We start from the raw sequence: 12530 nt of genomic DNA on the forward strand, positions 1-12530 counted from the left end.
TTCATTCCAAAGCCTGTGGCATAACAGCAAAAACTAGTTCAAAAGAAAATGTAAAGTTTTCATTTTTCTCCCTCTTCCACCCGCTCCTAGTTCTCTTTCTTCCTGGAAAGGATTTAGTAAAAAGGATCCCAAGGTTCTCATCTCAGGAAAATAGAAAAAGCATAAAATAATACACAAGAAATTATGAATAGGAAATTAACACAGAGAAACACTACAAATATTTAAGTAGAAACAAAAATGTAGTATAAAAGGATAAATAAAAGCAATAGTTGTTTTGTGTGTTTGTTTAAAATATACATGAAAGCTGGGGGTTAAGATGCAGAGAATGGGTGGAGAATATGGAGCGGAGAATAGGTGTGTAGTACCACCTGGAACGTCTATTCACTAGCCTGATTTCCCCTGTATAAATTACCCTAAATAAAACTCTGTGTAAATGGAATGGAGTGCCTCACTTTGTTTTTTGGTATTAAAGGACTTAAGGGAAAGGAGAAAAAAGGAATATGAATGATAAAAGAAACAACCATAGATATAGAAAAGAGGAAAAGAATCATAATATTACATGCAAGCCAACAAATTTGAAAAATCCAGGAAAAAGTGGATGATCTCCTCTATCAAAAAGGACATGATCAAAACTGACCCCAAGGAATGGATATTTGGAATAGACCAGTTTCCCAGAAAACAGTGACATTCACCAAAACCAGATTGAATTCGCAAGTCATTTTCCTTTATTATTGAAGCCAGTGTGGTAGGCAGAATTCCAAAGTTGTCATCCCAAGACTCAGACCTCTCATTATTCAATCAAACACTAGTTTAGATGATGCTGTGAAAGGACTTTACATAAGGATTTAAGGTTACTAACCAGCTGACCTTAAAATATGGAGAATATTTTGAGTTATCAGTGGGCCCAATGTAATCACATGATCCCTTAAAAGCAGAAGAATGCAGAAATCAGAAAGATGTGGCAGAAGAGAAGGTAAGAAGGATGGATTAGAAGTTGAGGTTGGAGACTTCATAAAGGCAAAAGTTTTGAACACTGTTATTTACAACACTTCCGATTTGTTCACAGTTACTTACTTCCTCCATGATTTTGCTATGCTTCTGCATAATTGGAGTGTATTTCCCTACTCCATTGACTTGGGCTTGGTCATGTTACTTACTTTAACAAATAAAATGTGAGTACAGATGACTAGCATGATTTAACTTTGCTCCTATCTTCCACCATCACAACAGCATGCCTCAGATAGTGGCCATTCTTTGAGCCTGGATGCCCATATAAGAAAAAATTTAGATCTCAGACCAGCTGAGCAAAGCCCAGAAGAGCATCAGCCCACCCATGACTTTCATGTAACATGATCAAGAAATAATATTTTGATGTTGTAAGTCACTAAAATAATGGGGTTATTTCCACAACAAGAACAGACTAACGCAATGTAGGAATCTGACAATACTGACTTCATCTTTGTCCCTCCATCTTGCTCTCCCCTCCCATCTGGCACACAGATGGCACCACTTTAGATAACTACCCTGTGACCTCACCACCATGTTCCTTGCTCCATAAAAGCTAGGGGTTAAGATGTGGAGAGCAGGAAGCAAATATGGAGTGGAGAATAGCTGTGTAGTACCACTTGGATCATCTGTTCACTAACCTGATTGCCCCTGTCAATAAAGTATCCTGAACAAAACTCTATATAAATGGTATGGAGTGGCTTGCTTTGTTTTTTGGTATTAAAGTGACTTTTTTAAAAAATGTTTTTAAAGTTTATTTATTTTGAGAGAGAAAGAGCAAGAAGGGGAGGGGCAGAGAGAGAGGGGGGGGAGAGAGAGAAAATCCCCAGAAGTCTCTGGCACTTACAAAACAGAGCCTGTCATGGGGCTCAATCCCATGAACCATGAGATCATGACCTAAGCCAAAATCGAGAGTCAGTTGCCTAACTGACTGAGCCACCCAGGCTCCCCAAATTCGTTTTACCAGTTTTGGTGGGGGGTGGGGGGAGTTGTTTTTGTTTTTAAGTAGGCTTCATGCCCAGTGCAGAGCCCAACATGAGGCTTGAACTCAAGACCCTGAGATCAAGACCCAAGCTGAGATCCAGAGTCAGATGTTTAACCAGCTCAGCCACGGAGACACCTGGTATTAAAGTGACATCTAAGTCTGCAGAGTACACAGTACTGACCCTCTTCTACCTTCTGACACACTGTTATTTTTGACTTTAATCTTTGAATTTCTCACAAGAAATTTTATAATGGGAGGGGGTTTAAATTCAGAATTGGGCATCTCTGTGTTGTTAGCATTTTATTAATGGAGTATGTTAATCTCATAACAGAACCTCTGATGAATCATGCTGGGCAATGGCCTGGCCATGATGTGAGAATGGAAATAAAACAGGAAATGAATTTTTTATTTTGATACATCATGGGCTTGGAGTTAATTAATGTAATGATTGATGGGGGGCACCTGGGTGACTCAGTCGGTTGAGTGTCCAACTTCGGCTCAGGTCATGATCTTGTGGTCTGTGAGTTCGAGCCCCATGTCAGGCTTTGTGCTGACAGCTCAGAGCCTGGAGCCTGTTTCAGATTCTGTCTCTCTCTCTCTCTCTCTCTCTCTCTCTCTCTCTCTCTCTCTCTCTCTGCCCCTCCCCCGCTCATGCTCTGTCTCTCTCTGTCAAAAATAAATGAACATTTAAAATATATATATATATAATGGCTGATGTATATTTTAGAGTCTCCTGGATGCAAAATTCACATAGTTGACCAGCATTCCTAGGAGAATTCAAAAAGATGCAATCTCATAAAGGTAAGAAGAATTGCCCTGATAACTGCAAATCTCCTCTCCACATCCCTGACTGACCATAAACTGAATGACTAAGGTAAAGTTAGGGAAGAATACTTATTTCCCTGCTCCTCATGTTTCCCTGTGGAGGTAGGAACTTCTCTATGGTAATGCCTATGGTCTTCTGGCCCATCCATTACTCACTTTTCCCCGTTGAGAAGCGAGATGCCTCATTAGGGGCGGCAGCAATTAGCCCATGTTTCTTGACTGGGTAAGATTAATCTATTAAAAGATGATAAGCACTAAGAAATTTATTCTTTTCTTCCCTCTTTGCCCCAATTCAGAGGACACAGCAATAAATGCAGTGTGTCTGTTCTGCAGACTAAAATGTTCCATTGGGTAGGCAATCCCACACTTGGAAGCAGGGAGGGAGAAAACAGTCCTAAACAAGTCCACTTAGCACTCAAACCTAAGCAATTTTCTCCAAATGGCTCAAATTGTGTTATGACTGCTATCAATCTGCCTGCTGCATTTATCTCTCTGTTGCTTTCAAATTCAAACTCCAGTGAGGAAGATGGGAGTTATTTTTTAGTCCCCTCCAATTCCAACATATATTTTCCAGTGTACTTTCCTGAAAGTTCTGTTGTCAAGGATATTGATTCCATCACATAACTTTGAGTGTGGATGTAGATGGAGTGGCAAGGAGAGAACTGGCAGGGCAAATTGAAACTGTTTTCAAGCCATCAATCTCCCCTTTCTTCCTGAGCCACACTTTCCTGGAACTCAGAGTATAATACCCTGGGGCTCATGTATTTCCATGTCAACCACAGCTTCTGAAATACCAGTCTGGACTGAACTGAGGCTCCTGCTTGTTCCAGCATGGTGACTGGAAATGTAGCATTGGGCTATCTACCAACAAGGAATGCCTTCTTGGAGAATATATATTGTGCTTTAAATCTGAGATGGCATTGTCCCATCTTGGCCATACTGTAAGCACCACATTTGGAAACTTTTCCTTCTGTTACATAGAGTAACAGAGACTTAGCTTGCCCAATTTAAATCTCTACCTGATAACACAAGATATATATACTCTTACCAGGAGTCCATAGCCGGGTACTCACATCTTAAAAGAGCAGACCTAAAATTCTGCTAATTTTGACAGTACAAAATCTCTCCCTTAACTCCACTATTCTGTTACTAACCACGATGTTCCTTCCAGGTATCACCAACAAATCTCCCTTGACTACATATTTGTTAGTAAGGCAATAAACTTCTCCTGTTTTACTTTCTCTTTTCTGTCCCTATCCCCATGACTCCTACAAACACCACACACACACACACACACACACACACACACACACACACACACAGACTATAGCTTTTGTGTGCGTGAGAGAGAGACTGTGCAGTCTCCCTATTTAGAAAACCAGAGTCACATAATTATGCCTTCCTCCAGAGCAGAGAACTCCTTCATGGCTTTGGTGTTCACTGACTAGCATTGGCTTGAACACCTCTAGCAGACAATAAAGCCATTCCTCTCAAAATAGCCCATGCCATTTTCAGGTCTTGCTAATTGTGTATCACCCAGGGACTTGACAGGAATCTCATGGTCAAAATTATCCACAAACTGGATAATTTGAGGAGAACTTAATAAGGGGCTGCTTACCAAGGTATCAGCTCAGTGTAAGGAAACTACAAGGGATAATGCAGAGCTCCAGAGCTAGTAACCACCCTAGGTCTACAGTCTGAAAGGAAGGGGTGAGGGGATAGAGGGAAGCAGACAGAGAGAGAAGCATGTGATACTAGCCCATGGTAACATCCCAGGGAGGAAGCCAGGGTAATAATAAATACCCTGGGACCTCACTTTCCTTTTGCCCTCTTGTGCCTATAGCCCTTCCCATTGTCTAAAGTCAATCAAAAGTCTGCCATTAAGACAGGGCTGAGACTGGAGTGGAGTGACTAGAGCAAGGTGCCTAGTGCTCAACATACAAGGAGACACTTCCTGTCAGGGCCATGCAAATGCAGCATCAGCACTGAGAGTGAGTGCCTCCTTAAATGTGGTGCCCTAGGTGCCTCTCTTGCCTCATCTAGTCCCAACCCTGGGTGAAGAAAGCCCACTGACGAAATCCATGGAAATCAACCTCCCAGGGCACAGAGCTGGGTTATGAGTCAACTTGAGAATCATTTGGAAGATACTGAGCACACACTGTTAGCAGGGTATTCATTATGGTAAGTTAAAAATCTGTGGCTTCCACTGAACCCACTTGATCCAGGATTACTTGACTAAGTTAGATTTCTTTTAGGTATAATTTCAAAAAGTTAAAAGGCATGACTCTCCTAGAAATATAAAATGAACATATGCCAAGGATTTTTTTCAACCCATTCATTAATGAGTAAAGAATAAGATGTTAAAACCAGTTCAAAGGAAAATGTGAAGACAGATTTATGTAGTCAAGTTAGCCGAAAGAATGTTAAAGTGAATATGCTAATAAATGTAAAACTGGTTAATATCTTACAGGCAATAAATTTAAAGCTTTAGGGTTATCTTTTCTACTGGAGGGAAATCAATTACATCTCAACATTTAAAATTTATCTGTGCTATACACAAGAATCATTTGCTTCGCAATTGATTTTCCACAAGACCGCTTTTCTATTAGAAAGCCAATCTAGGGTGCATACCCTTTTAAGAATTAATTAATACATTGAGAATCCATCTGACAATTCCCAGTATTCCACTAAAAGAATATCCAATAATCACCTTTCTTATTTCTAATATTGGATACTTTTTAAAAGCATTTCTTCTTCTGCCTGGAAGACTTTTGGATATACAAAGATACGGACACATCTCATTTTACTCCAGGAGTCAGGTGCCCAGGATTAGACCCAGGTGCAGTGTGAGCAGGAAAGTGTTTTGTTTCAGTTCCCCAAGGGAGAATCAAAACCAATCATTTTTAAAGCTGAGGGGATATTGTTAAATGTAAATCCCATTTACTGCCTCCCTCACTCTAAAGAAAACCTTCATTATGTATGTTCTCTGCCCAGAAAAGAGGTAGGGCACTGCCTTTATAGCCATAGCCGTGGGAGGACAACAAGAAAGAGACAAAGAACTAGTCGGACAAGTAGCCACAATGTAGATTCCCAAGTGGCATTTAGTTTGTCAACATACTTAGTTAAAATTTAATCAATAGTTAATTTGATCCCGATACTATACTTTTGTGTGAACTGCAATCAAAATATGGGCTCTCGGTGTCAGGTATGAATTATCCATCTTTAGTGACAATGACTTATAACTGATGCCCCTAAAGACCATTGTGTTCATTCTTTTGGTGTTTTTTTTTTCCCCATCATCATCCTTACTATCTTGCTCTGTTCCAATTTGCTTGAGACTTCAGAGATAAAAAGGATCTTGAAAATCTTCTGGGTGAGAGCTGTCCAGTACAATGTTCTATACTGATGGAAATGTTCTATATTTGTGCTGTTCAATATAGTAACTGCTAGCCACCTGTGGCCATTATACACTTAAAATGTTTCCAGGACAGGATTTCTCAAACTCAGAACTATTGACATTTGGGCTGGATAATTCTTAATTGCTGCCAAGATTGGTAAGAAAATTCAACCACCTTGCTGAGTTGGTCCACACACAGTCATCCTAATGAATGTCAACCTCATTCTCTCAGCTCTCAGAAATCTTTTAAACTCCCGTTGACTTCTCTTCACAAATTCATGGTGGCTGTTCCAAATTCTCCCACTCTGCTCAAAATCATGACTTCACTCTGCCCACCAGTTCCAAGAATAGGAGGAAAGCAGAATCAGCTGCAGCTGTAGTATGAGATTACTTCCTCATGTAATTCTGGAGTTTACTTAAATCTTCCAGTTCCCATGTGGGTGGCAGTACTGATCAGGTCTGAATTTCTCCATGCTATGAGAAATCCAAAGTGGGAATAGCTGATTCCTTGGATATAAGAGAGACAGCTCAGTGTAGTGAAAAGAGCATTGGATGGAGATGCAAGAGGCCAGGTCTCTACAATCCGTTCTGTTAATAACTCATGGTTATTTGGGCAAGACCTTCAATCTGTCAAGTCTCAGATTACCCACCTTGAATACCAGGGAAAACCTTCAGTGATTTTTTTCCCCAAGATTTTAGATAATCTTTTTAGATCTAGACCTTTTAGATTCTACTTTCTTTTTTACTCTTCATCTTCTAATAATAATAAAAAAAAAAAAGTTTATTGAGTACTTACTATGTGCCGTCACTGTACTAGTTGCTGGAAATCTAACAGTGACTAGAATAGACTTGACTTATGCCCTGATGTAGTTTTATGGGGAAACTGGCTACCTGTTCAATGCCCCACCCTGGGAAAACTCAACTCTAGGGAGAACAATCAATCCAAGCAATAAGGTTGTGTTGCTCTATTCTTATCTAACCCACAAGGCACTGGGAGGGCAAGACTCTGCCTCCTCCAAAGTCATGATTTCTCCCATGCAGCATGTTGATTGTTTAGTAGAACCAGGGATTTTATGCAAAATATTTAATGATGAGCACAGTACAGGCATTGGCCAATGAAACTTATGGCTGAAGCAGGATGTCACTCCTAGACTTATTCCTTTGGTTGCTGATTTGTGGGGAGGTCTGGGGGATTCCAGAGGAGAGACTAGGGTGACCATGGCAGTAGGTCAAGTCTCAGAGAAACTAGGGAAGTTACTTTTTACCAGCATTTATAGAAATATATCTATATTCAAACTACATAGTGGCCATGCTGGTCAGACTGGTCAGAGGCTACTAGTCAGTTAATATTCATTAACCCTAAGTAGAATTGAGGAGGCAATGTGGACACACAGCTATGTGACTTATCAACAGCATTGGCTTTTCCAGAGTCATCAAGAGAAGACTGCAGTACCCCAACATTTTTTTAGAGATGCCTGCTTGGATGGACATATGTATGTAAACCTAAAAAGTTAACTTCAGCTTCCTCTTTTGACTCTACCCAAGTTTCCATCCAGAACCTTTCTGTCCTGGGCCATCTCATAGTTCTACCCATTCCTGAGTCCGGATATTTCTGAGTCCGGATAACCTCCTTGTATTGACATGTCATCTTAAATGTGGAGTTTAAGATTCTAGACTACCTTGTTTGTCCCAATGCATTTTCCTTCCAACAGAAATAACTCTAATGAGTTATTTTCTGCCAAGTATGGGGAAACCACATGTTTCTGTAATGAAATTATGCAATGAACTACTCCACTTCTGCTTTCTCCTTTTCCCCTCCCTCCCCTCCTTCCTTTCATTCCTGTCCCTCCTTTCCTCCCTTTCTTTCTTCTTTCCTTCCACTCTTTTAACATATGTTTATTGTATGCCTACAATATGGCTTTGATTCTAGTTACTGAGAATACAGCTCTGAACAAAAACAAAATCCTCCACTCTTATAGACCTGAGTTATGAAGTTCATGAAACTTTAGCTTCATGCCCTTCATTTGTATGAACTTTTTCTAAGGCTCCAAGAGAGGCCCTAGAAATATGTTTCTCTGCTTTATATACTTTATAAATTTTATAAAATTTGTAGAAGAGGGGCACCTGGTGGCTCAGTTGGTTGAGTATCTGACTCTTGGTTTAGGCTCAGGTCATGTCTCGCAGTTCTTGCGTTCCAGCCCCACATCAGGCTCTGCACTCTCAGTGCAGAGCTTGCTTCAGATCCTCTGTCTCTCTTGCTCTCTCTCTGCCCCTCCCTCACTGGTGAACTCTCTCTCTCTCTTTCTCTCTCTCTCTCTCTCTCTCTCTCTCTCTCTCTTAAAAATAAAAAACAAAAAAGCCCCAAAAATAAAATTTGTAGAAGATGTTTTAGCTGTAATTGGTGAAGAATGTTGTCTCTTTCCACCTCAATTTTTCCATCATCATGCGTCCCCTTGTATCAGATGACATTTGAATGGCAGAAAATACTTCGAGAATTCTTGTATGGAGAAATTGAGTGAGAAATATATGGTCTGGGTTTGGTAGGATATATATAGGTGGTATGCATCCACTTTCATATAAAGTTATTTAGCTGTTTTAATGTAGGAATGGGCTTCTAGAATACTTCTCCTGTCTACTATAGTACTTTATCTACCATGTGACACAAAGTTACCTGTCCAGAGGACGTATCATGAAATAAATGTGTCCTACAGTGGCCAGTTCTAAAAGTGTGTGACTGGATGAGGAGAACCAAGATCTGAAACATACAGAGTTGGAAACTATCAATGAAACCTTTCTCTAATCATCAGACAAATAAAATTATTAGTAGGGAATTTGAGTCTCCTCAATACTTAGTCAAAACAAAAGTTCTCTCTTGTTGGCAAAAAACTCAATAATGTGTATACTGTTAAAAAAGGAACTGTATATTTTTTCTGTTTAGGTGGAAATCATGCAAAATAGAACTTATCAGAATTTCTGGGTTTATAGGGTACATATTTGTAGCAGCACTACAATGAGTTTGGGTGTTTTATTAATCAATAATAAAAACAAACTAGTTGGGGCTTCTAGGTGGCTCAGTTGGTTGAGAGTCCAGCTCTTGGTTTCGGCTCAGGTCATGATCTCATGGTTTGTGAGTTCGAGCCCCACATTCACCTCCACACTGACCGTGTGGAACGTGCTCTGGATTCTTTCTCCTCTCTCTGCCCCTCCCCCACTAGCGTTGAGTACATGCACACACTCTCTCAAAATAAACATTTTTTTTAAAATGGGCAAAGGATTTGAACAGACATTCTCCAAAGAAGACATACAAATGGCCAACATGTGAAAAGATGCTCAACATCAGGGAAATGCAGGTCAGAATCACAATGAGATATCACTTCACCTGTTGGGATGGTTATTATAAGAAACAAAACAAAAATAAAATAACGTGAGGATATGGAGAAATTGGGACCCGGTGCACTGTTGAAGCAAATGTAAAATGGTGCAGCCATTATAGAAAATAGTGTGGAGGTGCCTCAAAAAGTTAAAAACAGAACTACCATATGATCCAGCAATCCCACTTTTGAGTATTTATGTAAAATAATTTTTTCCAATTTTTTTCTAGTTCCTTACGTGTAAAATTAGGTTATTGATTTGATTTTCAAAAATTTTTAAAGTGTTTATTTAGATTCCAGTTAGTTAACATACAGTGTAATATGAGTTTCAGGTATAAAATTTAGTGATTCAACACTTCCACACAGCACCCAGCGCTCATCATGACAAGTGCACTGCTTAATCCCCATCATCTATTTCACCCCTCCCCCTACCCACTGCCCTTCTGATAACCATTGGTTGTTCTCTATAGTTAAGAGCCTGTTTCCTGGCTTTCCTCTCTCTCTTCTTCCCCTTATGATCGTTTGTTTTGTTTCTTAAGTTCTACATATAAGTGAAATCATATGGTATTTGTCTTTCTCTGACTTATTTCACTTAGCATAATACTGTCTAGTTGCAATGACATGAGTTTATATAGAGAAGAATTAAAACAGAATTTCAAAGTGATATTTGCACTCTCATGTTCACTGCAACATTATTCACAATAGCCAATATATAGAATCAATCTAAATGTTCTTCAGTGGATGAATGGATAAAGAAAATGTGGTATATATCTACAATGGAATATTATTACATTACATTAATTACAGGAATTACATTAATCCTGTAGATAAATTTGGAGAGAATTAACATCTCAACAATATTGAATTTTCCAATCTATGAACACAGAATAGCTCTTTATTTATTTAGCTCTTCTTTCATTTCCTTCTTCAGTGATGAGAAGACTACTTTGATAAGATGGCATTTAAGACCTGAATTAAGTGATATCATGAGCCATGAGGCTATCTGGAGGAACAGTATTCCAGGAAGAGTACAATGAGTACAAAGGTCCTTAGGTATAGTGTGCTTTGAGTGTTCTAAGCAAGGAGGCCACTGTGACTGACTGAAGAGAGGTGGAGTGAGGGGGCAGAGAATGAAGTCACAAAGGTAACAAGAGGCCAGATCATGTAAGGCCATGTAGGTCATTGTAAGGTTTTGAATTTTATTTAGAGTAAGATGGGAAGTTGATTAAATAATTTTGAGCAGAGGTGTGACATTTGATTTATTTTTTTAGGTCACTTTGGGTGGTTTGGGGAGAAAAGACTAATAGGGAAAGGTGAGTCCAAGATAGAAGCAGAAAAACCATTACAGAAAAAAATTACAATATTTTAGCAAGCACATATGGTGACTTGGACTAGAATGCCAGTAGAAGTAATAAATGTTGGAATATGGATATATTTTAAAGATAGAGTTGATGGGATTTGCTAAGAGCTAGATGTGGGCAGCTAAAGAAAGAGAGGAGTCAAAGATGGCTGTGAGCTTTTGGGCCTAAACAATTGGAAGAATAGATTTTTCATCAGTTCAGTTGGGGAAGACTATACAAGGACATGTTTTGGAAGGGGTTTATCTGGCTTAAAAGGAGTAAGAAGGGGAAAAAGTTTTTTTCTAAAATCGTTATGCACCATTGAGTTTTAAGCACAGAATCTGAGAATTTGCAGCCTATGTTCTGAGTATATTTCAATAGCAACCACCTGCAGTAAACAACAGCCTATGCATTATGGTCTGAACATTTATGGTAAGGAGAAGGCAATAGGCAGAAAGTAGGAAAAGAATATTTCAATTAGTAACTGAAGTGATTATTCTCTTAAGAGGCATGCAGGAATGGGTGTTAATGAGTCTCTGGGTAGAAAAGACCTCACGGAAGATTCTCTATTTTATTTGAGACTTGAAGAAGTTAGCCAGCAGAGGGGGATGGGGTTTGTGGGGGATGGAAGATTAACCTATAATAAGTCAAATGATGAGCAGGTGCAAGGATCCAGAAATGAGAGGATGTGTTTGAGGAATTAGAGAAAGTCAATCATAAGTATAGAGCAAGGAGAGCCAAAAGAAGAATAAGGCAGGAGATGGGTTTAATCCTAACAATTAGATCTGCAATTTTGTAAAATCACTGTGGCTGCTGTGTGACTCCTGTGTAGAGAGCGAACTGCAGGAGCACAGATGTAGTTATCGAGCCTGAAGACTAAATAGGCTTGTATTCTAACTTGTAGTCTTGGTGAGGGATGATGATGATGGCAGCGGGTTCAAACTTCAGAGATATTTAAGAGCTTATCGATGGCCAAAGAGAAGAGAGAAGCCCTAAGAATGACTCATTACTGGGTTTCTAGGGTGAGCAGCTTGGTGGATGATGGTTCCTTTTAGGAAGATGGGAGTGCCAGTTATTAAATTTTTGTCTCTCAGCTCCAAACCTTAGAGTAGGTTTGGACTATCTTTCTCTATTCCACTTTGTGAAGCTGGTGCTTGTGACTTGCAAATCACATTCCTGCTTCGCCAGCTGGCTCTCCATCAGGCTCTGCCATTGGTGGTGCTAGGGAGACTTCAAAGCTGGAGGAGAAATGCCCCTTAGTGTCTGCTTCCTCTTAGCATTTCTGCAGCAATGATTCTTCCCCCCAGAAGCAGCCAGCCCTTCCCATAGCAGCAGCTGAATGCAGTTGGCAGTTTTCCTGTCACTCGCAGAGCTGGTCTCAACATGCTCCCCACAGCCTACAGAGCCTCTGGATCCCAGGCTTATGGGGAGCCTCCTCTGAACTCAAAGATTCAGGTATCAAAGATTCCAGTTAAGCAGCATCTCTTCCTCAGAGGTCTGAGTTTAGCTATTGGTGTGTATGTGGGGGGAACCCTCTAATTTTCTAGGTTTTAATAATTCTAGCCTCTTCCCTTTATTCCCTCTGCCTTTCCTGCAGTAGCTATCTC

The sequence above is a fragment of the Panthera pardus genome, unplaced genomic scaffold, assembly GCF_024362965.1.
Source record: "Panthera pardus isolate Hobbes unplaced genomic scaffold, ASM2436296v1 HiC_scaffold_11, whole genome shotgun sequence".
In the NCBI taxonomy this organism is placed as follows: domain Eukaryota; kingdom Metazoa; phylum Chordata; class Mammalia; order Carnivora; family Felidae; genus Panthera; species Panthera pardus.